The sequence below is a fragment of the Myodes glareolus genome, chromosome 10 (assembly GCF_982192425.1).
Source record: "Myodes glareolus chromosome 10, mMyoGla1.1, whole genome shotgun sequence".
NCBI lineage: Eukaryota > Metazoa > Chordata > Mammalia > Rodentia > Cricetidae > Myodes > Myodes glareolus.
In genome coordinates this window covers 44,826,335-44,851,390 of record NC_142035.1, presented here as the reverse complement: position 1 = coordinate 44,851,390, position 25,056 = coordinate 44,826,335, and positions in this window count along the sequence as shown.

Below are 25,056 nucleotides of genomic sequence, written 5' to 3'. Positions count from 1 at the left end.
GCTAAGATTGCTAGGAGTCCTACCCTGTTTCATACAGATTCTAGCAGCCAACCTTAAGACATTCAGGGTCTATTCACAAACACTATCTGGAGATTTATTTAGTTCCTTCTTAGATGTTTGGTCGAAGCAGGGTTGAAGTATACTTTGGCTAAACTTTTACTGCTGAAGCCCAAAGAAATCCTGTGCGTATACTATACTAAGTACATACATCAATATATACTATTCTAATCCATATTGTGCGCATAGAATCTTTTAGGCTTAATGCAAACAAAAGCCTATTGTTAAAATGTCGTTTTAATGTAGACATATATGTCTTCTATATGTGGGCAAAGATGACTATTGACCTACTACATTACAGAAACAACACAAACACAAATCCGAGGGAATGCACACGTCTAGGTTCTTGTTTGGTGGTACTGTAGGGAAAGCATTTCTGGGTAAGAATAAGCCGTTCAGAGAGCCAGGAATGACTGAATCGGTGGTAAGGACCGTACTATCTGAAATGTCATTTGAACCTCCTTATAGTGACACATTAACTTCAGTGCTGTTGACCACGGCACGAACCGGTTTCCTTCACTTCCTGTTATCTCTCTCCCTACTTTATAGTGAGACTCACAGGGAATTTGAGAGGAGGGACCATTGTGGTGCAAAGGTAATTGTCAAACAAGAAAGGCAACCGGCTCACTGGCCACAGGTCGATAAGGACAACCGGAAAATGAGCTTCTTAGACCTCTGTTGGACTGGTCAACTTCCCTAAGGGTCAAAGGGTTATAGGGCAACTTCAGTACAAAGAAAAGTCACTTCTGGACTTCAAACAAAGAAAGAATTCTTGACTAGGCTGTAAACACTGCAGACATGCCATTGTCACCTGGGGTCTGCTGGCTGCACAGAGCTGCGGCCACCTCTGTGACAGAATAGACTTTGTGAGCCAGGCCATTTTATAGGAATAGTTTGGGGCTGCAAGGAAGAGAATCTTCCGGAGAACTTCTGTAAACTGTATCCTCTCTTTAAACGCTGAGGCAAAACAGACATTTACACAAAGTATTTTTGTGCAAGAGACCAAAGGCATAATTCATACAAGAAAGGATTCAATTGGTCTTTGTCAGAGTTCAGACTATGTCACAGACCAGAGAAATGGCTTGGTGGTAAAAGAACACGTACTGCTCTTGTGATGGACCTGAGTTCACTTCCCAGGACCAATGTTGGAAGAATCACAATAACCTATGACCCCAGGTCAAGAATCTGAAGATCTCTGTGGGCGCGTGCACTTATATATTGCATATACTCCACATTACATGAATACTATATGATAAAAATACAAATAATTTTAAAAGATATTTGATATTTGAAAAGAATATAAAATTTTGCTTCAATAAAGACTCACTAAAGTGATGGAAAGGTAAGAGGTAGGTTAGGAAATACATGTGCAAATCATGTGCTGGACAGTCTTACGTCTACAATATATAAAGAACGCTCAAAATTTAACAGTGGGAGAGCAAGCACTGAATGAAACACAGTGAACACGCACTCATAATATGTGAACATGTGAACAGCATGTCCATCTTTCTGTTATATATGCTTGTGCACCACCATCCTGGAGCTGGGGACATGACCTATCATTCTGAGCTGTGTGCTCCACACAGATGTTGGTCATAAAGTCCAGCCACCACCATCAACTATTGCTTATACTGAGGCACTGAGATCTCTTGAACTGTTTCTAACAGAGCAGCACTCTTAGACTGTTTCTTAAAAGACAGAGGCAATCCCTTGTAGAGCCCACAGCCTAGTTAGGAAAGAGAGCCACTTCCTCCTCACAGCCTAGAGTCACTTACTCAGAAGAGGAGAAGAAGTGCAAGCTGGATTTTGATTTCCAAGATACCAAAAGAAAACAGTTACACGTATGATCCATTTTTTTTTCTTTTTTGAAGTTCATTGTCTTGAGTGCTCTGTGCTTTGAAAAGAGGTAGATTAACTGTGTGGCTGACCTCAGAGAAAAGTATATATGCCAGAATTCTGGATCTGGGATCCAAAACTGTAGCCATCAATCAGGCATAATGACACACACTTAAAAATACCAGCATCTGGGGAACTGAGACAGGAAGATTGTGAGCCCAAGACTGAACTGGGCAGCATGCTAGGTGTCACTTGTCTAGACGCTCTGTGGCTCTGCACCATCTGAATGAAGTTGTTACAGTAGTCAGAGTTGAATTTAGGAATCATAAATTAGCTGTAAAACAGAAAGTTTACAGTGTATAGGGGTCGGTTATTCAGACAGTTGAAGCTATGGGGAGCTTGACAGAACTGTTCATTAGGCAGCCCTGAAATCAGCAATGCTAGAATCTTTTGGTACCTAAGTATTGGGATCAACTGATGCAAAACAGAACCCTTGCAGGATACAGAGAAAAATCTTGACTCAAAAAAAAAAAAAAAAAAAGATCAAGTACGGACAAGGAGGGCGGCTGTGGTTGAAAAGAGGGAAAAGAGGGAGGCTGAGCACTCTGGTTTGCTTCTGCGTTTTCCTATCTTCTACCTTCCAGGATCTCAATTATGCCTCCCATTAGCTAAACCCACTCAAAAGTCAACTTTAAAAAACCCACTCAAAAGCCAACTTCAGTGGATTACTAGAAAATTCAACCGAAATGAGATCAACTTCCTCCTTCTAAGATGAGAAGCAGATCAAGGGGATTGTAAAAAGAAGGGGTCTGTGGGAAACAGGCCTTTGACCATCTGGGTCAACATGACACTGACCACAAATCAGTGTCATGCCTCGAGTCGGGACTGTTGGGCCTAGCGCTTAGACTCTTCGTCTCTCTAGCAGGGCACTTTTAATCAGATTGCAAAGCCCTCTGTCTGCTGTGCGCAGAAGTTTCAATGATGGCCATGGGAGCCTGGTGTGGGGAGCTTTGTAACAGCGTGTTCAAATTCCAACTTTGAACTACTTCAAGGAAATGTCCATCTGTGCCGTCTGCAATCCTGCATTCCCCTGCGCAAGACATTCTCTTCTCGCATTACCCAAGTGTGTTCTGAGTCCCTCTCTGTTTACTCCTCCCAGTGTCGCTCACTTTTACTACCCGACTTGTCGCCCAGTGGCATCCAGCATTGGCTACTTGTCGTAGGGTGCCTGACCCTTTTCTCAGTACAGGAAGCAAATTCTAGGAGCTGTTGGCTCTGTCGTAGAAAGCTGCCCATTTTACCTAATGACCGCCAATGCCTCTCCTGGCCCTGTCTTTGAAAGACGCACACCGTTCCTATGCAATTCCTCAGCCCTTCTCCATGTTCTGCTTCCTCCCATACTTGGATTAGCCAGTGTTCTCTAGAGCAGCAGAGCTGATAGAATGAGTGTTTATTAAAAGGGAATGATTAGGTGGGGTTATACAATGCAGTCTAGGTAGTCTCACAATTACTGTCTTACCATGGAAAGAATGAGAACCCCTGACTGCTCAGAGCACGAGGCTGCGTGACTCCAGCAGCCCCAACATGACCCCGAAGGTCTAGGAGATCTCTGGAGAGCCACTGGTCAACTGTCCCAGTTGGAAGGTCGCAGAAACTGGGTTCTGATGTCAGCAAATGACAGCAGCGGTGGCGACAGGAACAACAGAAGAGATGAATTTGCCAATAGGACATGAAGGCCAACAGATGAGAAATGGAGCTTTCCTGTTGGGTCTCCTTCCATCTGGGCTGCACAGACATCTAGGGTAGGTCTTCCCTGCCTACTCACCTAATCTAGAAAATCAATGACAAATGTGTCTAGAGGCTTGTCTCTTAGCTGATAACAGACTCAGCCAAGTTGACACAAAGATTAATCATTAGTAACTTCCGGTGGGAATCCTGGGGCTGCATGGCCCGGTAAACACGCAACATATGGCAGAAGAGGTGCTCCCTGGGTGTATCAGCCTGTGTCCAGGCAGGCCATGCTGCAGGCCTCAGTAGAAGGAATTGGATGTAGGGAACCAGCAAGGAAAGGGCTAAAAGAACTGCAAAAACACCCAAAGACCAGAAGGGGAGCAGCTTAAGAATCCCAGGACTAACAGGACATGCAGGGTGGAGTGAAGATTGGGCCTTATCAGAACCCAGGAATCAGAACCACCCACGGGGCACAATTGATAAAACAGCAGAGGTTTCCTGTTGGGAGTGAAAAAGAAACAAAGAAGACCCAGCTACTTCCAGGGCCCCTGCCCATCCTGGCTTCCTCTCCCATCTCCTTATTGTCTCTGTCCTTTTCATTGACTAAGTTCCCATAAGCAAGTCCAGGAGATTGAGTCTGCAGAGAAAGAATTTAAGAGCAAACACGTCACCCAGCATGGGTTGTGCCATCAGCAGTTCCGAAAGCCTTACATGTTCCCCTGTTCCCTGCAAAAAATAAAAAATGAGAAGTCCTTACTATTCCTCAAGGATTCCATGAGCTTGGGTCTAGGTAGTGATCTAATTTTTTATTCAATGTTAAGGGGACAACTTAATAATCAGTTGCAGATTTTCTCCTCCAATGCCTACCTCGGGTGTACCATTCCCACCCAATTATAATTCTGTATTTATGGTCACAGTGTGTGAGAGCAAACCTATAGTAACGCCGATAGAGCACGGACGCGGCTTGATAGCGAAGACTGTGTAACTTAATGGCACTGTCTTCACGTTTTGTCATCCATGGGTCCCCTGAGGTCCTCTTCCACTCTTGCTATGTAGATTCCTTCCTTTCCTTGATTTACCTACCGTCGACGCTTCCTTGCCAGTTCTGACCCACATCTACAGATCAGGTATGGCCACAAAGGTGATTTATGCTTACTACAAGGACTTACTGTTTATAGACTCATGATTCACCCCGCTCTGTATCTCCTACTCTAAGTGTGTGGCCTTTCCCCCCTACAGCATGGCGTAACTGTCCTGGGTTGACTCTGTTTGCTCTTCGGGAGCTGTTATTTGACTGTGCCTATTTACTTCTGTGTAGTCTCTTCCATGTTCTCTTCTTCCTGAACTGTGGGATTCTCTGGCAGTGCCCCTCCCTCCCGCAGTACAGAACACTGTATTTCGTTGCCTACCAAACAACTCAGGACTTGAACGACAACTTGAGAGGGAGGGGTTAGTGCCCACACAAAGACCCTCTGACCCCTCTGCTGTTATCTGGCGCTGACCACCCACTTTCCGCTTTAGCAAAAGGAAGGAGCGCGGCCTTGTGTTCTGGGCCCTGCAAGCTCTTCCTAAGAGAACCACTGGGTTCAGCTACTCACTTCCAGTTCTAGCACTGTATCTGGTTCATTCCACAAGACACTCCTGCGGCTTCCTGTCGTCTCAATGTAACTTAACTTCCATTCTTGTCTAAAGAGAATCCAAGAGTCCCAAACCAGCCCCTTAGAACAACGTTGTCTCTGCCTTAACACTGTACACACGGAAGCCACCTTCTAGGGACAAGCAGCAGCAGTGCCCTTGTTCTCTTTGCTCCATGTTATTTCAAGGCTTCTGCTTGTTTGAATGGATTTCTATTCCTCGCAATTAAGCAAGCCATGACTAAGGGAGATAACGAAGCATGAAACTGCCCTTCCCAGAGAAACCACAAGTATGGAATGAGGAGTCCCTGCAGAGGCCTTTCCTGTCCTGCCTTCATCCTGCAGGGACATTCTTTTCACAGTCAGTGAACTCCTGAGCAAGGGCTGCATCTTGTTGAGTGGCTTCACAGTGTCGTGAGGCAATTGCCTCAGATCCTGGAGCCAAGATGAAGGATGACAGTTCTTATCCTTTCCTGTCTTGGGAATCGTCTCATGACCCTGAGACTGCTCAGATACAAAAATCTTACACTCCAATCTTCTATTAGCCTGATGCCATGTGACAGCAACCCTTCGCATGCTGCAGGGTGGAATGAAAAGTTTTCTGGCTTTTTCTGACATTCTCCAAGGAAACACACAGTCTAGAATCATCTTACTTCATTCTGTTTAATATAGTAAACTCAATTATCCACTGGACCACTGCCCGTGTTCCTGTGCATCCAACTACTATGGAGAGCTAAAGTATTCTGGCTTTCTTTTGTAACTAGTTGAAATAATTAAGTTGGGACCTACTGAGGCTACCGTGATGTCACTGAGCACCTGCTTTTAGACAGATGATTCTGCTTGGTCAGAATAAAAGCCTGTAGATAGGATGCACTTTCCTTATGCACTGCTAACTCGCTTCTCCCTGGCTAACAGCATTTGGAAGAGCAAAAGCAGTTCAGGAAAGCAAATTTTACACCAAACAAACCCAGAACCAGGCATGGTGGCACACACTTGTGACCTCAGAGCACATGAGGCTAAAGCAAGGGAATTGCATTGAACTTGAGGCCAGCCTGGGCTGCCTACTGAGTTCCAGACTAGCCTGGGCTACCGTGTGAGATCCTGTTTCAAACAAACAAACAGAGCTAAGAAAGGAATTCTTCAGAATAATTGGAGGAGGAGATAGACTGCCATTCCCAATGCCAATAGAAATCAAAGATTGGGGCTGCTGCTGTATCTATTTATTAGACCATCATCTTACACGTTTTTATGATTTATCTCTCTCTCCCCCCACTACACCCTTTCCTCTTTCTTTTACAAAATCTCCCCTGACTTTCTGTCACTCCCCTTGCAGGATGTTCATTATCTGAGCGACTCTGGCCTGCCAATGTGGGAAATGAACTTTGAGTTACTGGCCCATCTGACCTATGGACCAAGTACAGTGGATGTAATTCAATTTTTTTCAAGCATCAGGTATGAATCAGCAAGATGAGCTCAGGCAGACTTCTCTGCTTCTCTTAAGGGGACATCAGAAGGAAATCGTGAATGGTCATTTGTCTGCTAAGGGAGGAAAGAGTTTCGGACAAGAAAAAAGGGGAGGGAAGAGAGCATTGGGTGGGGCAGATATGATCAGAATTCATTGTGTACTGTGGAAATATTATGAAACCCGGTACTTTGTACGATTTGTATGTGCAAGTAAAGAGAAATAATATTAATAAAAATGTTCTAGACACCTAGGCCCTTGGCTTAGGGACTGTCACAGCTCTAGACAGAAATCTAGAAAGGGAACTTCAGTCAAGATTTTATGACCCCAAATAGTAAGCAATTATTGTGGTTAAAATAGATGCCAACTCTGTTGCCGGCCCCATTTTCATTAGTTTAAAGGTACTGGCCTGTTGTCCTCCTGGAGCAACAGCTAGTCAGCGTTCAAGCCATCTCCTCAAGAAAATTAGGATGAAACAAAGTTACTCAGAGGTCAATGACAAGGGACATTTACCAACTAACCCTTCTGGGGCTGGCCTTTGTGTCTTCAGAGCCATTTCCCCTCCTTTTCTGCTTTACTTTTCCAGGCCTGCTCTTGCTGGTGCTGCCTGTTTGCGCATGTTCAGACAGGCACATGGATCTTATAATGCTCAAGTATGTGTATGGTAGTCTCTTACGGTGCTGAAGAAGGGGAAGAGATAGTTAAGGAAATGCTGTGAACTTGTACTTGACATGGAAAAACTAAATCATCAAAGACTGTAAATGTTAAAAAGTCAAAAATGCAGCATTCATATAATCTCACCTGGCATGCTTTTGTTTCTATTTTTAAACACCTTGTTTATTTCCCCCTGCATGTCTGTTGTGTTTGCTCTGGTTGTCTTTTCATTTGGCAACTAGGGCTAGGAGGGCAATCAAAATCTTTTATTATTCATGAAATGCACAAACTACATCCTTCATAGGGGTCTACATATTCTCTTTGAACTGCAGTGAATATATGTCCTATGAACAAGAGATCTTTATGTATTCTGCTTTGTTTCCTGCTAACAAAAAGAAAGGAAGAAAGAAAGGAAGAAAAAAAAGAAAGAAAGAAAAGAAAACTCGCATTTGGAGTCTTCTAAACTTTACAGCTGGGAAGGAATGTCTTCTGATAACATGGCTATGCTTTGATAATTTATCTCCACTCATCCCCAGCTCTGCAGACCAGCTTCTGGATTCCAGCATAGAAGCCTTCTTTGTCTCCACTCCTGGTGCGGCCTTCAAATCGGGAGCCATAGGACTTATTCACATCCTGACCTCCACCATTTCTGGCTGTCACCTAGAGACCCCGACTGCCACAGGGGTGTGTGCCAGTCGTCCCTATGCTGGGTGGGAGACAAGAATGCACAGCACCCAGTGGCAGAGGCGTTCTCAGGATTGGGGTGGAATGGTACAAGATGTTCTTAGGTCCAGATGCTGCTGGGGAGATAAATCTGACCACACAGATAGTTGGGCTGGGTCTGGCCTTTGCAGATAAGGGAGGTGAGACCGATGGCCTCTGGAGGTGGAGTTTTGCATGCCTGGTTTAGCCCATGGATGAGTGTGAGGGATGGCACCCAGTGTTTGAAAGTTAGCTGCCCAATTCAAATGACTAGTAAGAAGGCTTTCCTATGCATTCACTCCTTAATATCTCCCCCTCCCTACCATCCCCCACTCAATTGTTGTGATAGGAAATAGAAATAAAACCTTGAATCCTAGCTTTATGGATGCAGCTTAGTGGTGCAGTGCTTGCTTAGCATGCAAGGAGCCATGGGTTCAAGTCCCAGGATTACAATAATCAAACAAACAAATAAACAAGAAACAAAAATCATGAAGAACTTTCTTTGGGCTTGTGAGTTGAGATAGTTCAGCAAAAGTCACTGTTTCCCAAAGCTGACCACCTGAGTCGGATCCCAGGAGCCCACACGATGGAAAGAAAGAACAGGTACAGATTTCTACAAGTTTTCCCCTGATCACCAACACACACACACGCACACACACGCACACGCACACACACACACACACACACACACACACACACACACATACATACGAATTTAAACAAACAACAACAACAAAAATATGGCTCCTGAGTTTGCTCTGTTCCATATTGCATAGCTGTGTGCGCTAAGTAAGTGATCCTCTAAAGCCTTTGACTTTCACTTCCGCCTCCCAAGAGCAAGCATGCCAAGCAAACTTGAGTTTCTGGGCCCTAACATCTGGTTTCTCTAAGTCTCGAAATTATGCTAACTTTATGTATCATGTTGAAATCGGTGGAGCTTCATTCTAACCACTAAGTCATTTCCACTGAAACTTAATAAACAAATTAATCCATCAAGTTTGTAGAGTAAGCCTGGCTGACAGAAGCCTTAGTGTGCATAACTTCGGAAGTTTCCCAACAACTAACGTCTTTGGGAAAATGTAGAGATTACTCCAGCTGTTTCAGGAACCATGAAAAACTCTTCCAGCAAAGCCTATATCATGACATTGGGCAAAAGGGCCACAAGACTGAACAAATTATTCAACTGTATCCCAGTGAGGGCCTTTGGATGAATAGCTGCATCTTCCTAATTTAAGAAGAGGAACTCAAGACAGGAAGTTGGAAGGAGCTGTCAGAGGCATCTAGCAACATATCAAGCCACAGTCACTACCTCTAGCTTCTCTGTGCCCAGAGGAGAGCAATTAAACTATTTCCTGGCATTATCCAGCCCCTAGATGGCAGAGATAGAGGGGGGATTCCATTGCCTGAAGATAAAGGGACCCTGCTGCACTGACCCCACTAACTAACACAAGGCTCTTCTAATCTGCCAAGTGTAGCTGGAAAGAAGGTCTCTAGAAACACCTCCTTGCTGTTAGCTTTTTGTAATGTTAGAACGGAAGGATTGTTTGTATGAAGAACTAGGAAATAAAAAACGAGTTTTCTTTTTTTTACAGATAATCACTTTATATTTAAATCTTATTTTTATCTGGTGATATTTAAAAGATTATTTGAGTCTAAAAATCTAGATAAAAGTGCGTTCCAGATATCAAATATAAAATATTCCCTTTTAACTGGTGTTCCTTTGTTTAGGCCGAAGGTATCGGGATGCTCCACCAGGTGGCGCTCTGGTGAAGACATGGGTTCTCTAAGGTTCTCCACCCCCTTGTTTCTATGCTTGGGAATACTTTTTTAACAGATCCGGTCATTATTCCTGGGCTACACAGTCAAAAGAAAGCGACTGATCATCTTAGAAAAAAAAAGATGACTTGTAGACAGAAAGATGAGAGTCAGCAGTCCTTGTATGAAGAGCAATGGCCCCCGAAAGTATCAGGTCCACTCCTAAACATCCAGGGGTCAGAGAGCAGGGGTCTTGGATATGAGTCCCCTGGGACTACAGTGAGGAATTTAGAACCTTTGCATGCTATAGAAAACCTCATGCTTCTCTGGACCATCCATAGCGTAAGCGTGTGTCCGTCAAGCGGGGTTCCTTAATGGGCAACCAGGTAATTATGATCCAGTCTCCCGATGCTGTATGGAAACCTGCGTGTACCTCTAGGAGGTCTCTTTGGATAAATTGGAAACCGGCAGCAGTGAGTCCTTAGTAACATTTGAATAAGATGATTTCTGGACTTTCTCCGAGTTTCAATAACCTGTAAGGCTGGAATCCGTCTCATGGGTCTCTGAGTCCAGAGCTGCCAAGGGAACTGGATTGCGTCTCTGGCTCTGTCCTGTCTTCACATCTTCAGGCGTTCCTAATGGTTTTGTTGCGGCAGTCACACCGAAGCCCAGTAACACCCTGCCTCGATTAGGTGGCATGGCATGTGACTGGGTTCATTAGGCAGCCGTGGCCGAGACAGGCTAGCGAAACAGTGAGAGCAGCTTGCCCAATCCCACAGGAGCTCGGCGGTGGAAGCAGGTGCTAATTATCGTTCGGATGAACAGGATATGCATTTTTTGGGAGTGGGTAAGAATTTCTGGTTAGACAAGCTCCAAATTCTTTGGCCTACTTTGAAGGCACTGCCTGTGCCATCAGGGAGGATGAGATTTGGTTCCCTGATGAGTACCTGCTGGGCCAAAAACAAAGCTCAGCAAGGAGGTGGGGATCTTCTCGTCCGAGCCATTGTCATGCAGATAAAGGTTCCTTCCCAAAGTAGGCCACCGGGGAGTGTCAGGTCGCCCCTTTCTGGTTCAAGAAGAAGAAATCTCTCTTAAAGGCCTTATTGAGAAGACTAGGTTCCGTGGCTGGGTGATGTAATTCGATAGATTACAGGCGGGAAAGGAGATTTTAAACTGTCCTAGATAGACAGTGTTTAGGAGGGGAGGTGCTTAGAGAAGGGCGGAGATTCTGGCTGGGAACATAGCCAATGGGAAAACCCCGTTATTAAACCGAGCCCAGTTCACGCTTTCATCAGCAGGAGGATTTAAATGTGTCGCGATGTTAGAAGTGGAGATCAGATAAGCTCTTGGGAGCTGGAGGCAAGGCTGCCCTTTCAAAGTGTCTAAGTTGGGGTGCTGTTCAGGATAGGGTTACTGTGCGCGGGAAGGGGCTTTCTTAGACTTGGAAGATCTGGCCTAGTTACTTTTTATAACAATCTGACCTATTACCTAAACCAATGCTTCTCGGCCCTGGCTACATGTTAAAATCACCTTGAAAAACTTACTAATAGTGTCTTAACCCCACCCAAATCAATAAATTCGCGTCTCTGAGGTAAGGCTTAGACATTGCTGCTCAGGAGAATTTCTGTCATGGTGACTTCACCGTGGTGAAGAACCACTACTCTAGAACAATTATCTCTAAATACGGGGCCCACATGCTAATAATCTCCTCCTAAACTCACAGCATCTGTTGAACAATTGCAACATTCTTGGGTGCTTTTTTTAGGGCATGTCTAACTTTAAGCTTTTAGTTAAGGAGATGAAAGAAATACTTAAGACTTGCACAGGGTAATTTCATTCTTCTGGGATTCAGAGACCTAGAAATAAAGTAGGCCTATGTCCTTTGTGTTAGGGATGTTTTTATACTCATCGCAATCAGCCGCACTCACTGCCCTCTTGAATCCACGCAGATAGAACTGCGGCTGCGGCTCCCCAAGGCCTTACATATAATGCCACTGCAAGCTATAGATTACTGAATGAATAAATTAACGACTAAAACTAACCTAGTGTAGTTGCAAGAAACTGGTAGAAGCTTTAGAACTTTTTCTGCCCTGTGTTTGGGCTGAAGAGTTAACTCAATAATTAAGGGCATTTATTGTTTTCCTGCAGAGCACCTGAGTTGGACAGCCAACCTCCACAGGGTGGCCGGCCAGTAACTCCAGTCCTGGGGTATCAGATTTCCTCTTCTGACTTCTATGGCCACTGGGCACACAAATCATGCTTGCAGTGTGCTTGGGCACCCAACCACCCACCCACTTACACAAGCAAAGCACTCCTACAAACAAAATTATAAAAGAAAGCTATCTTTTAAAAAGTTATTTGGCTGTATCAAAATGATTAAGTAAACACCCCCACTGTCTTTGATGCTTTATATAATTAAACAAAAATCCTTGTAATATTTGTTATTTAACATTATTATTTATTATAACATGATGAAAAGAGGTGGGTTATTATGCACATCTTCCACACAAGGTAAGAGAGAACCGACTGCACACCATTCTCTGACCTCTGTGTGTGCGATGGCTCACATGTGTTTCATGTTTTCCACACATAAACACACAAACACATATACACAGAGAGGAAGGAGAGAGAGAGAGAGAAAGAAAGAGAGAGAGAGAGAGAGAGAGAGAGAGAGAGAGAGAGAACATAAGATCCCAAGTCAAGATACACCTTTAACTCTTCTTCCCAACTGAAGAGTTGTGGGCCTCTTTTTGGATAGTCTACTAAGAAAGCTAAGTGAAGCAATTTTGAGACTTCTCTGCATGTATCAGGGTGCCCGAGGACACATAGAGAGATAATTATTAAAAAGAGAATACCTTCTAAAATGATATTTAGAAAGAAAACTAAGACACACATTGTCATGAAAACGGAAAGTGTGAGCTCCAAGGCAGAGAATACTTTGGGTATGAGGGGAAGATGGATCGGGGGGGGGGGGCAAGCAGGGGGCAAGTAAACGGAGTATTTTCAGTGATTCAGGCCATAACAGAGGAAGCCTGCAATGGGGCAGCCGGTGGAGACGGTAAAGATGAACAGATAAGGTGAGAAGGACCCAGGACTCCGGCCAGATACTGGTGAAGGATGAAGGATGCTCTGAGAATAAAGGAAGGAAGACTGAAATCCCCCAGCTAGGGACTGAGAAAGCCAGGCCAAGGGGTGCTAGGGAGTTGAGTGGGTAGAATAAAGAAAGGGAGTGAGTGCTCAGTATTGTCCGGTGACAATGTGATATTGTAGAAAAGACAACAGGGACACAATGGTGACAGGAGGCAGGTCATGGATGAGAGAGATGCGAAGTGATTCTAAATGCTTGACATGCAAATTAAAAATAAATACTCGACAAATAAAGGAGGGAACGTGGCAGCTAAAGGGAAACCTAGGACCAAGATAGGACTTTTATTTCTCCGTAATATAATTTTCCTTAGCATACAGAATAACACACCTCTGAGACATTTCATACATGGCAATCATCCTCCAAGCTCTCTTCCTCTTTTCCTTCCCTCTAAATCCCTCTAAAGTCTCTTTGGCTTGAATTCCATATCTATTTTCTTTCTTTCGATCTATATTCTGCATAGGAGATAAACACTTAGTATTTATCTTTCTAAGGAGATAAACACACAGTATTTGTCTTCCTGAGTCTGGCTTATTTTATTTAACACAATAACCTCCTTTCCATTGATAAAAATGGAAAATTTTCCTAAAAATGATACAATTTCATTCTTCATTATGACTGGGAAAACAAAAACTCTATTGTGGATCTATACTGCACAAAGCGTGGCTTTTATAATGGAAAAGTCTGACCCCTTGCCTGGTCAGAGGGGTGCTGACTCTGCTGTTGTGGATTTGAGAAACCTGGAAGGGTTACCCGCTTCACCACCTCCCAGGCCTGGCCAGATTCAGGGCTTTGAGTTGGCCCACCTCAATATCTTCCCCATGTAGTAGCTGCTGCCCTTGAAGGGGCTGGGCCTGTAACAGCATAACTGATACCTGAGCGTTTCTATGAGAGTTTAGTATTGATGCTGTAGCAGAAGACAGAGGCCTTGAGCTAGCCCTACTCACAAGTAAAGCTGTTTCCTTTTACTATGCAAAAGGGTGGATGATTGACACATGGCAGCTTCCAGTGCCACTATGATGACCGGATATGTGGTGGGCATTTGGAAAAGATGGAGGAGCGCAGAGAATGCTACAGGTGATAGAGGAGCCAGTTGAACCGTCGCCCACAGGGGTCAACAAGATGGTGTTTTGTTTGTTAGGTTTTTTCTTTTTTCTTTCTTTTCTTTTCTAACCTTTATTTTAATTTTTTTTTAATTCTCTTTTGTGGGAGGCCTACAAGGGTGAAGAGTGGATAGAGAAGAACTGGAAAATAGTGGGATTGGGGTACATGATGTAAAATACCCAAAGATTCAATAAAAATTATGTTATTAAAAAAAGACTTACATTAAATTTCTTAGCTAAATTTATCTACAACTTGGAGCTAAGAAATAGGTCTCATTGTTTCCACTGAATCCCATATGTATCTTTTTCTAAATTTTTCATGTCGATGAAGTATATCCGTATATTCTACTGTGTGGGTGAAATGATTCTGGCTAGATTCCAAGTTCAAAATAGTCCTATGGGGCATTTTTTGTTTGTTTATTTAGTTGGTTTGTTTCTTTTATGGGCATTGTTTCTAATGTAGCAAGGACTGGCCTTCAATTCATGATCTTCAACTTACCACGTGCTGCTATTATACACATATCTGGCCATGCCTTGCTTGCTCCCATGGACATTTTGGGACACTACACTGCTGTCATACAATGTTTGGAAATCTTATCTCTATTCCTTTAAAAATAAACAAAACATCACTTTAAAATAATAAATAAAATAGAGGAGAGTTTTTATTTGCGTAGGTAGAGAGTGAACATTTGCGGGGGAGGTGAGTGATGAACTTCACCGTTCTTTATGGCTCTCGATTGCAAGCACATTGTTACTGTCTCCATGGACCCCTCTCCCTGAAGCGTTCTGAATCAGACTGGCAACTTCAGGTATTGTCTAAGCAAATTTGGCCTGTCGTTACTATTTAGCAGGTTTCAATAGCTCGATTATTTTAGTCACTTGGCTAAGATCGTCTTAATCTGACTTCCAAAGATTTCCCGGATAAAAGTAAACCTTCATTTCTTCCCTTCGTGACCCTGTGATTTTTGGGTTATGCTGTTGACAATATTGCTCTCAGGAGCATGCACTGCCTTCCTATTGTGTGGGGGAAGTCCGCGGCACACAGACCGTGAAACCCTTCACCATACTCATGACGGGCAGATTTGTCTTTATAAACGAATACTTGCTCATTTTGTCTACCACTCATCCTGTTTCAGGTTGACTGATGAATCACAAAATCTGGTAGACCATAAATGTCTTCTTTGAGATAATATTGGGGCCAGAGAGATGACTCAGTGGTTAATTCAGAAAAACTCATGCTGAGGACCTGAGTCCAGTTCCCAGCACCCACATCAGGCAGCTCACAATCCCCTTGTGACTCCTGCTTCAGGGGAACCTGAGGCTCTTTTGACCTCTACAGGTAACTGCACTCCTGAGCACAACCCATCCCCACACAATACACATAATGAAAAATGAAACAAACTCTTGCAAAGAAGAGGTAATTATGGTATCATCAGGAGACTAAAGACCAGATTACAAAAGTCTACATTTTGACATCTGACTCTGAAAGCAGTCACAAAAGAGATCAAGAATTTATAGTTTTCCAAAAAAAAAAAAAAAAAAAAAAGTTTTACGAAAGAGGCCTTTGCCCATAGGAAACATCACTCTCCTTCCTGTTGTGATTTGCGTGTGAAGTGCCCTGCACGGGCTGATGTGTTTGAACTCTTGGTCCTCAGCTGGCGGTTCTGTTTGGCAAGGATGCAAAACCTGTGGGAAGTGGGACTTAGCATCAGGGAATAGTTCACTGGCTGGGGGTCCAGACCCTGACCCAGCCCACCCTTTCCTCTGCTTGGTGCCACGTAACAAGCAGCTGCTACAGTCACGGAGCCATCAGCCACCATATTGTCCCCACATGGATTCTATCCCCTAAGTGAGCCAAGATGCACAGCTCTTCCTCTAGGTTTCGTTTTTCTCAGGTATTTGGTCACAGGAATAATAAGAAAAAAAAATAACAGACTTTCTTTTCATCTTTCCTGTTCTTTCAAATGGCGGCATGTCCTTTGACCAATGTCAAATCTTCAAAATTAAAGAAGCTATTCCAAATTTCCCAGAGGAACACCGTGATGTCTAAGATTTGCACAAGTGAATTAGTGTTTGCCTCTGTATTCTTGGGGGCTCATCACATTATAGCCAGAGAATTATGTGAAAGGTCACTGCAAAGAGGGGGTGTGTGGCTCTGGTTAAGGAGCCTGTGAGGATGGAGGACCAGAAATAATCTTGCAGGGGAAGAGTTTAGTACTTAACTCTTATAAAAAGCAAATGCTGTAACTATGAGAAAGGCTACTGAAAGTCCAGTGGTTCATGATATGGCCAGGGAAATAGAGTCTGAATAATACTGTTTATATTACTGTTTATAATCATGCTGTTTATAATCATACTGCTTGTTCCCTATGAAGCAGTCACAAGCTAAACCAGGAATCTCCTAGAATATGAAAACATCTAGCAGGTCACCTAGTACAAAATTTCCGGTAATCAGAATGGATGGACACAGTAAGTGTATAAAGAGGTCTCATTCTGAAAGAAACTTGGGATGGCAGAGCTCTTGACAACGCCATAGTCACTTTGAGCTTGTGAGCAATTTTGCAGATATAGTTAATGGTCTGGGGAGACAATAGAGTGACTTAGTTTCCAAATCTGGCAAAACTTTTATAGAGGTCTTCATAGTTCTATCCTTCCAAACCCAAGACAAAATTCTTCTTTGATCTCAAAGTCCATGGTCCAGGCAGACCTCTGGTCAAATGCCTGCCAAGAAAGTTGAAACAATATATTTCGGCAGCCTGCACCTTAGCAATGAGTTTTTCAACTCTAACTGGAAGTGGGTTTAATCAATATAGAGACAATAAAAGATGCCATGTCTGTCTCTAGCACAGATATTTAAAGCCAATATTCTAGTCATGATGGGAATCTTACCTATAACTTATCCATATCAGTGGATTTTATTATAACGCGTAGGCATGCTGTATCAGTTCACTAAGTAATCCTGGATGGACTATTTTGGTCCTCAAACATGTTTGCTATTCAGTAATACTCACTGGGTGTTCTTGTTGATTAGATTCTTGAAACAGCTTTTTTATTCATAGAGAAGCATTAAGTAAGGCCTGGAAGGCTTTTTTTCTGGATGGAATAGCCATGCTGCCTCAGTAACAATAGCAACAAGCTGGTGGGCTGCAGCCATAAGTAAACAGCATCATCTCAGCATTCAAAGTCATCCATCAATCATGTTGACAGCGTTCCTATCAGACACCGGATGTACTTATTAAAAGAGATTTTTATTTCACCGGTGGAATTAGGTCCTCTATGAACCAGGGAAGGTTCTCTGCTCTCACAGAACAATGGTGCTTATATTTTAATGAATCTTTCCAAAATAATTAATGAAGAAGTGCCAACGAAGGTCTTTCTGGCAGACACTGCATGGTTATCCAATGGCCACTTCCATGCTCTTTTAGTTCCTGTAGAGCCTTGTTGCAATTCCTTATTATAGACATAAAAAAAAAAATCAGGACCAAAATTACTAAGCCTTTCTCATAGGCAGGTCGACAGCACATGGTCATATGCTGGCTTCTGGGAGGTAAGGGGAAGGCTGTAGGGAAGGTCCCCAAGGAAAAACTTTCTTCTCCGGTGTCAGATTAGAGCTTGAGATGTAACCCCCCGCCCCCAGCTTTAAGCTCAGCTTTAAGGGTATGTGTGCTTATGATTGTGCCAGCCATGCGTGTGACCCTGAGGGAAAACCAGGACGAAGATGCAGCGCCAGTCATGGCACCAGTGCTTCCGGGAATCTTGGCAAGTAGAGATTGGTCTTTCACGAAGATTTCCTAAGAGTGCTTCGCTATTTTTCTAAATCATTCAGCAAGACCAGGTTGCAAGGTGCTGGAGTTCTCACCATGAGTGTAGACATCTCTGCTGCCCTGCGGGAAGTCCGGCGCAGGGAGAGACAGAAAGTAATTAGAGGCTATCAGATAGCCATTTATCTTGACTTTGTGGGAAGTCTGTGGCCACAGAGGCTGCCTTGTGAAAGTGAAGCTCGGGCGGCTCTCTGGAAAAGGAATGACAGGAAGGAGGCAGGTAAGGAGGGCTTTGCCCACTGTGCGTCTGTGAATGGGTTGATAAAAACAAATGCCCGAAGAGGACGGAGTCAGAGGACAGAGTCACAGAAGGAATAATGGCGGCCCTTAGCCGACAGTACAGACATGGTCTCAGAAACCAGAGTGAGGCCAGTTGTATCAGAGGGAGGCTGCCGTGGCCCCAAGCTCATCCCCCCACCCTCGGCTCTCCGCGGTCCTCACGATCAGACTTATAAATGGAAAGAAAGCATCACCGCACTTTTGGTAGCTCCGTCACAGACAGCAGTTTTCCTTTGCTCGCTGCGCTCCTTGTTATAAATGATCTAATGACTGATCCCTTTTGGCTGAGAACTTTCATAATTGGTTTCAGCCTCGGGGTACTTTTTGTTTGTTTTTTAAACATTCAGCCATTTTGATTTATGTTAACGTGAACATACCCACATTTTACCTTCTCCGATGCATCTGATCTACAGACGATTATTTACAATGAAGAAGTCTCCAAGATAGCCGAACCTTTCCACTTATTTAGATTTCACCAGAGTCCCCAGGCTAGCATGAAAACATCTCCGAGTTTAGGTAATTTTGCAAAAGCTGCTTACCGTCCAGCAGCTATTCCTGTGCTTTTGGAATTCTGTAAACCTATGGCGTTAAGAAACTTTGTCCACAGCTATGCAGGCGATGCCCTGGGTCCTGGATTCCCCTATCCCTGCATTGTTGGGAAGAGCCAGAGCCACGGGCTTCATGTGGAGGAAGAGAGATTCTGCCTAGTTAGGCAGTCAAGAGGGCTGGTTTTTTTCTGCCCTGCTCTCGCTTCTCATCCCTTTTCCTTTCCTATCTCCGTTGTAGATGGATCTCTGCCTAATTTCTTCTAGCCCTAGGTTCATCTATCCTGGTAATGTGGACCTTCCAGCAAACCTGAGATGTCCACTTTCCACATCCAAACGCATTAATAAGTAAGGGTCTTTCCCCAAGATAAGGCGGTGTGGACATGGTTATTATAGAAATCAACAGGGAATCAATTCAAAGATGCTGCCCTATAGTTTTAAATCTGTCTTTATTTCACACAACCCTTCGGTCTCTAGGAATCTGTACGGTAACACATTCCTGCGCTCTTGCAAATGTCACACTGCACTGTTGAATTAAAAGTGCCACCATAAGATGCTCAGGGCAAATGTTTAAAATGTTCTGCAATTTTAAAAGCTGAGAGATAAAATTTTTATTGTCTACTGTTACAGGAACCTTAAAAACTCTGGCAGATTAGATGTTTCTGGACTTTTGGAGACCTTGTCCTTGTCAGTTTCTCTAGGAAATGTCTTTTTGCCGTATTCTTCATGTTCTCATATCCAGGAGTTGGTATCGGACTTTAACTTGGGTCTTTTCCCATCTGAATTTTGAAAATAGTTGGGTCTACTATTTACTAAGGCAGGTACCATTTCTTCCTGTATGCATTTCTTTTATTAAGCTTGAGCGCAGGGCGTGGTGCTTAACATATTCTGGGTGCTTGATAGCGCTATTAAAAGCAAAGTTTCAAACAAGAGAAATAGCCTAGAATTGGCAGTTTTCTTGAATGAAAAAGGACTTGAGGGAAACAAATGGAATCTCAAGTATGTACCTAATATTTCTGAGTCCAAGAATTTATTTTCTGTGGCAGTGTGCAGGACCGACATTTTTGATTGAAGTACATGGTTCCTCATATAGGCTCACAGAGATTTTAACCTTCCTTATATTGTTAGTAGAAGTCTCTTGCATGTACTTTATGATGTGCAATGTGTTTCATGGGAATAAAGTTGAGTCTTTAAATTGTAGTCATTGAAATATGGACATATGTATAGTCATTTTAATATGAACATATGTATTATCCATATGCTTCTGAATACTTACTTGCTCTAAAAGGAAAAGAGAAACCTAGCGAAGCTAGTGAGGATAGGTTGAAAAATATCTATTGTAGAAGGAAAGAAGGTGCTGATAACAACTGAGGATTTGACTTACCTAACCTTGAAGTCCACCTGCTTGAAAACAAAACCCAAGGAAACTGTGGCCAGACCACCATGTGCGGAATCCTACCAACAGCTGATGTATAGATCGCAGTTGCTACCGCTTTCCTTCCTTGTGCCGTTACCCTTCCTTGTCAGCTTATCTAGACTGAGAGATTCCTAGCAGCCTGGGAAAGCATATCTCCAGGTGTGTCTGTGAGGACATTTCCAGAAACAATAGGCTAATGACAGTCTGACTTAATGAATGGCTTAATTCATTTATATGTTCAATGTTTCAGTGGACTGTTGAGAGTTAGTGGAATGGCAGATGTTAGAGCCAACTTGGAGGAAGTGAACCATTGGGGGTGTGCTTTTGGGGACTGTTGTTTTGCTCTTTTCTCTGTCTGCTGTGGAGCAGATCCTTCACCACACCCTCCCTGCTTTGCTGACAGAAATCATGAACAAAATGAATCCTTCCCCCCCTTGGGTTGTCAAATGTTCTACCACAGAAGGAACTCAGCCCGGTTATCTGTTCTCTACTTTTCTCTCCCCGACAGATGCATTTTTATTTTCACCTCTATTTTTATCAACCGTCAATTATCTTTCCAGATAACTATCTATTGTGCATCACTCATCCAGAGGTGTAGATCTAATCAAGAATCATGCACCTCTGGAAATGCCAGAGGAAAAGAGGTCTTAACACAGTTGTTCTCAGCAGAGGAATGTCATGGCTTCACCCCAGTGTGTTTCACGCTTTTTGGGAGGCTCCATGTGTTTTCTCCCAAAGGGCATCTTAAGCTACAGTCCCTGAGGTGGGGGACACGAAAAGTCACAAGCACAGTTGAAGGAGAGACACTGGGGCAGTGCTCACAGCCAATGGTGAATGGGGTATTTCATGATTAATACCTTACCTAGACGCAGTAGGGAAAATGGTTTTAGGTTAAGCAAAGCTGCTGAGAATCGTTATAAACCAATTTCTAAGAATGTGAATCCGAGAAGGTCAGAGGACCGCTGTGGTGATGATTATGGCCCCCAACTAATGTTTTGTGCAGAATTCCAAAACATCCCACGTCTTGGTATACACACAACCCTCTACTATCCAGACAAACACTAATGCCAGTGCAGCCTGAAGGCATTTATAGAATAATTAAAGTCCTCCCTAGATGGGCTTTGAGAACGGGATTGTTTTGACTGAGTCTGAAAGTATTGGATGAGTCCTTCAAAGGCATAGGAATCTTTCTCACAAGGAATACGGGGAACATAGGAGATCAGGTCATGATGGGCACTTCCCACTACTAGCTGTGGCATGTGGCAAGGAGCGTGTGCCTCCAAGAATGGCCCACACAAGGAAATGGGAACTTAGACAATGGCAAGGAACTGGATTTATTTTCCCCGTCTAAAAGATTACAGAAACAGACTTTGCCAGAGTCTTCAGACACAAACCTCTTTGATAACTACTTTGCCAACCCTCCAAACTTCTTACTACAAGAAATGGGGGCAATATGGTCATTAAAATCCATTGTTTGCATGCATGAAACTTTCATAATGGATCTCGTTATCATGGATAACTTAGAGATGCTAATATCAATCAATCAATAAATATACATAAGAACACTTCTAAAGTGCCGAATTTTTGATGATTTATGATGTGCTGTAGAAGTCTAATACCAGTGCAAAAAGGAAAACAATTCTGGACTTGATTTTGTTTTGTTTCTTTTTCAGTTTTGTTACTTTTGAGATAAATGCATTTCAGAAGCAATTAAAATACAGACGGTGCTGGGGAAGATTCCTAACCTGATGCATACACAGTCCGAAGTCACTGGCAGATGCTCGGTGAGAAGGATGCAGAAGAGTGTGTCCCATTCGGAGGGAGGTGTTCTTCACTGGTCTGGTCAGCCTCTCTGATTTTTGGTGATAAGAGCAGTGGAGACATACTAGATGACATGTCTTATGATCATGTCCCTTTTACTAACAGTGAAATGATTCTCAATGTCTGGCTCAGTCAAATGCGGTAGCTAGCAAACAAGGCATTAAGGTCAGTACTTTCGACTCTGAGCCTATAACAGACATCACTAATCCATCTTCTTGTTTTTCTCTCTAAACTGGTATACTTACTATGTCTGTGCTCCAATAACAACTAATCGATTGCAATTCATATACATTTGCCACCTTGGTTTAGCTTTGGAAACAAACCTAGTTGAAAAAGAGCATTGTATTTTTTTGCGGGGAGGGGTTGGATTTTGTTTGATGACGTTTGAAAGATTTTGTTGGTTTCTATTTTCTTGCAAAGATTGGATGAGATTAGCCAGTCCACTGAAAACTTGTTAAGAAGGCCAAATGCGGTTTCTGCTGCCTGAACAACAAATGTTGGAAAAGCAACACAAGTTGGTGTTCATTCATCCCTTTGAATGTGGTTAAATGGAATTGTGTTCACAAGTTGTGAGACTCAAATATTCTAATTCCTACTTCTTATCCTGGGAACTAGGCCCAGTCCTTATAATACAAGGTGGCCTAAGGCTGAGCGTCAATGTGCAGGAATTGATCTCTTTCTAGGTCCAAATAGGTAGAACTTGCACAAATCCTTGCCTACTGATGGTCGCCTGTTCGTGTCATCCTGAGGCAGCATCGTGAAAGACATTAAGATCGCTAGAACCACTGTCTGAGACACAGTTTATATGACCCAGCCTGAAAAGGACTTAAGCAACTCCACTTCTGGATCACAGGGTGTTAACATATTAGTCAACCCGTAAAAGCTCCCACTGGTTTATATGGGGTTGGAGCATTGCATCACGGGTGGAGGGGCCCAAATTGTTTTTGGAGAAATATAAGGCTCTGTCTTCAGGATCATGACCCATGAGTTACACCCAGGTTCCTCAAGCCAAGTGGGGACATGGAAGAACTTGGCTGAGACACAGGGATGTGACTCATCAGAAAAGATGAACTGGTTTTGAAAAATAACAAGACCCACCTTCTATTCTCTGCCTGCCTACCTTCTGTCTGTAACAAAGGAAAGAAATGGAGGCGATTGTAAAAGACGCACGAGCCGCACAAATCCTTGTTACCTGCGTCTGCTTCTAGAGTCCCTGGTCCATCTTACCACTGGACACATTGCTCAGTTCTACTCAGAGTGGATGACTGGCAAAATGACATCTGTTTTATTTTTCTTTTTAAAAGAAACCACTTACCAAGTGTGTGTAGGAAAACGAGTAAAGTTGCAACAGATTCCTATGGTATGACATCTAGGTCCAGTGTTTGGATCAGATAAGAGATTCTGATTTGCAGTTTATAAAGTTCACGAGCAGAAAGCTCAAGGTCACTGATGACACAACACTGTCCATACAGTGACAACGTGAGCGTGGATGGCGATGATTGCTGTGTTGTGAACCCACATGCAAGAAGAGCGTGTCCTCTTTTGAAATGTAAGGCATACGGATTTGCCAAAGCAGTATGGTTCCAAACCATTCAACTTTTTTTCAGGCTTTTCTTTTTCCCATCCCCTACTGCCCTATTCCTTCCCTCCACTCTCCTCTCTTTCAACACTGTCTTGAAAGTAGTGATCCTCTGCCTCCACCTTCCCACTTCTGGAATTAGAGGGATATTCCATGCTGCCCGACTTTATCTCATGCTTTTCAGAATTGAAATTTGGAAAAAATATAGTATTTTAGTATTTATGTGTCTATTTTATAAACAATTTTATTCTGATGTGAGGAATTGTAATTCCAAATATCAAGGACTTGTCATTCGCTTCCTTTTGGTCAAGGCGAATCACACAGTGCAAACTGAGACAAGGGCTGAGATCTTGCAAAGAATAGCACAAGTGGGCGGAGCAGTTGGCATTCTGGAAGAGGCTTCCACTGTTGCTTCTCTAGTGTCAGGCGAGTTGGGGGAGCATCATGTCTCAGAAGCAGCCCACCTATAGCCACCCCAGTAATGAACATGAGTCTCCCCAAGGTCTCCTCAATCTCTGAAGTGTCCACTCTGCAGTACAACAGATATTTTCTTCCCTTTCCATTAGTTTGTTCCCTCCCCCCCGCCCCAAATAGACTCCTTTATTCTCTCCTGTAGCGCCCATCCACTATGCAGCTCTTATTCATCAACCGCCTCCACTGAAAGGTCCAGCCAGCCCTAGTCATCTCCTGGCTTCTACCACAGTTACCTTAGGCTGGTCTATGCAAGGTGCCAGTAATAGAGTTCCAAAGGGTACTCATTGGCATGCCTCTTCCCAGCTGAAAACTGTCCGAGTTTTTAATTACCCTCAGCAGAGGTGCGAGACCTAGAATGTTTGGCACCACGAGTCACATAGGCATTTAGACGTCATTTCTACATTCTGTTCCCTCCTCAAGCTTGTAGGCCAACCTTTTGGTCTGGCATTACAGCTCACTCTAGAGCAGCAGTTCTCAATCTGTGGGTCACAACCCCAAAGAGACTATATGAAAACACGGATTTTTATATTACGATTCATAACAGTAGTGAAATTACAGCTATGAAGTAGGAACAAAAAAGCTTTATGGTTGGGGGTCACCAGAGCATGAGGAATTGTATTAGAGGGTCGCAGCATTAGGAAAGTTGAGAACCTCTGCTGTAGAGCGACGTTGTCTCTTTTGTCTGCCTTCCTAGGTGTAATTAAGGAGTGAGTGTGCAGAGCAAGCCTGTGCTATAGGGTAAGAGTGGACCATGGCACAAAAGAGATGCTCTATGAATATTTTGCAAGTGATTCCTGGAAATACACTAATTGATAGTTTTTTCAGCATTCTATTTGTTGTTTCATAGTTTTTTTTCAACATATGTGTTTCATATTCTTTGCCAGCAAAAATGGTTTCTGATGTATTTGCTTAGCATTCTGTTCTTGGTTCATACATCATGTCTTTCCCAAGTAATGACCTCGTATGTTCACTGTCCTACACTAAGATCAATATTCATAACTCTGTATTTTTATACATTGAAGATGAACTCCAAGAATAGTG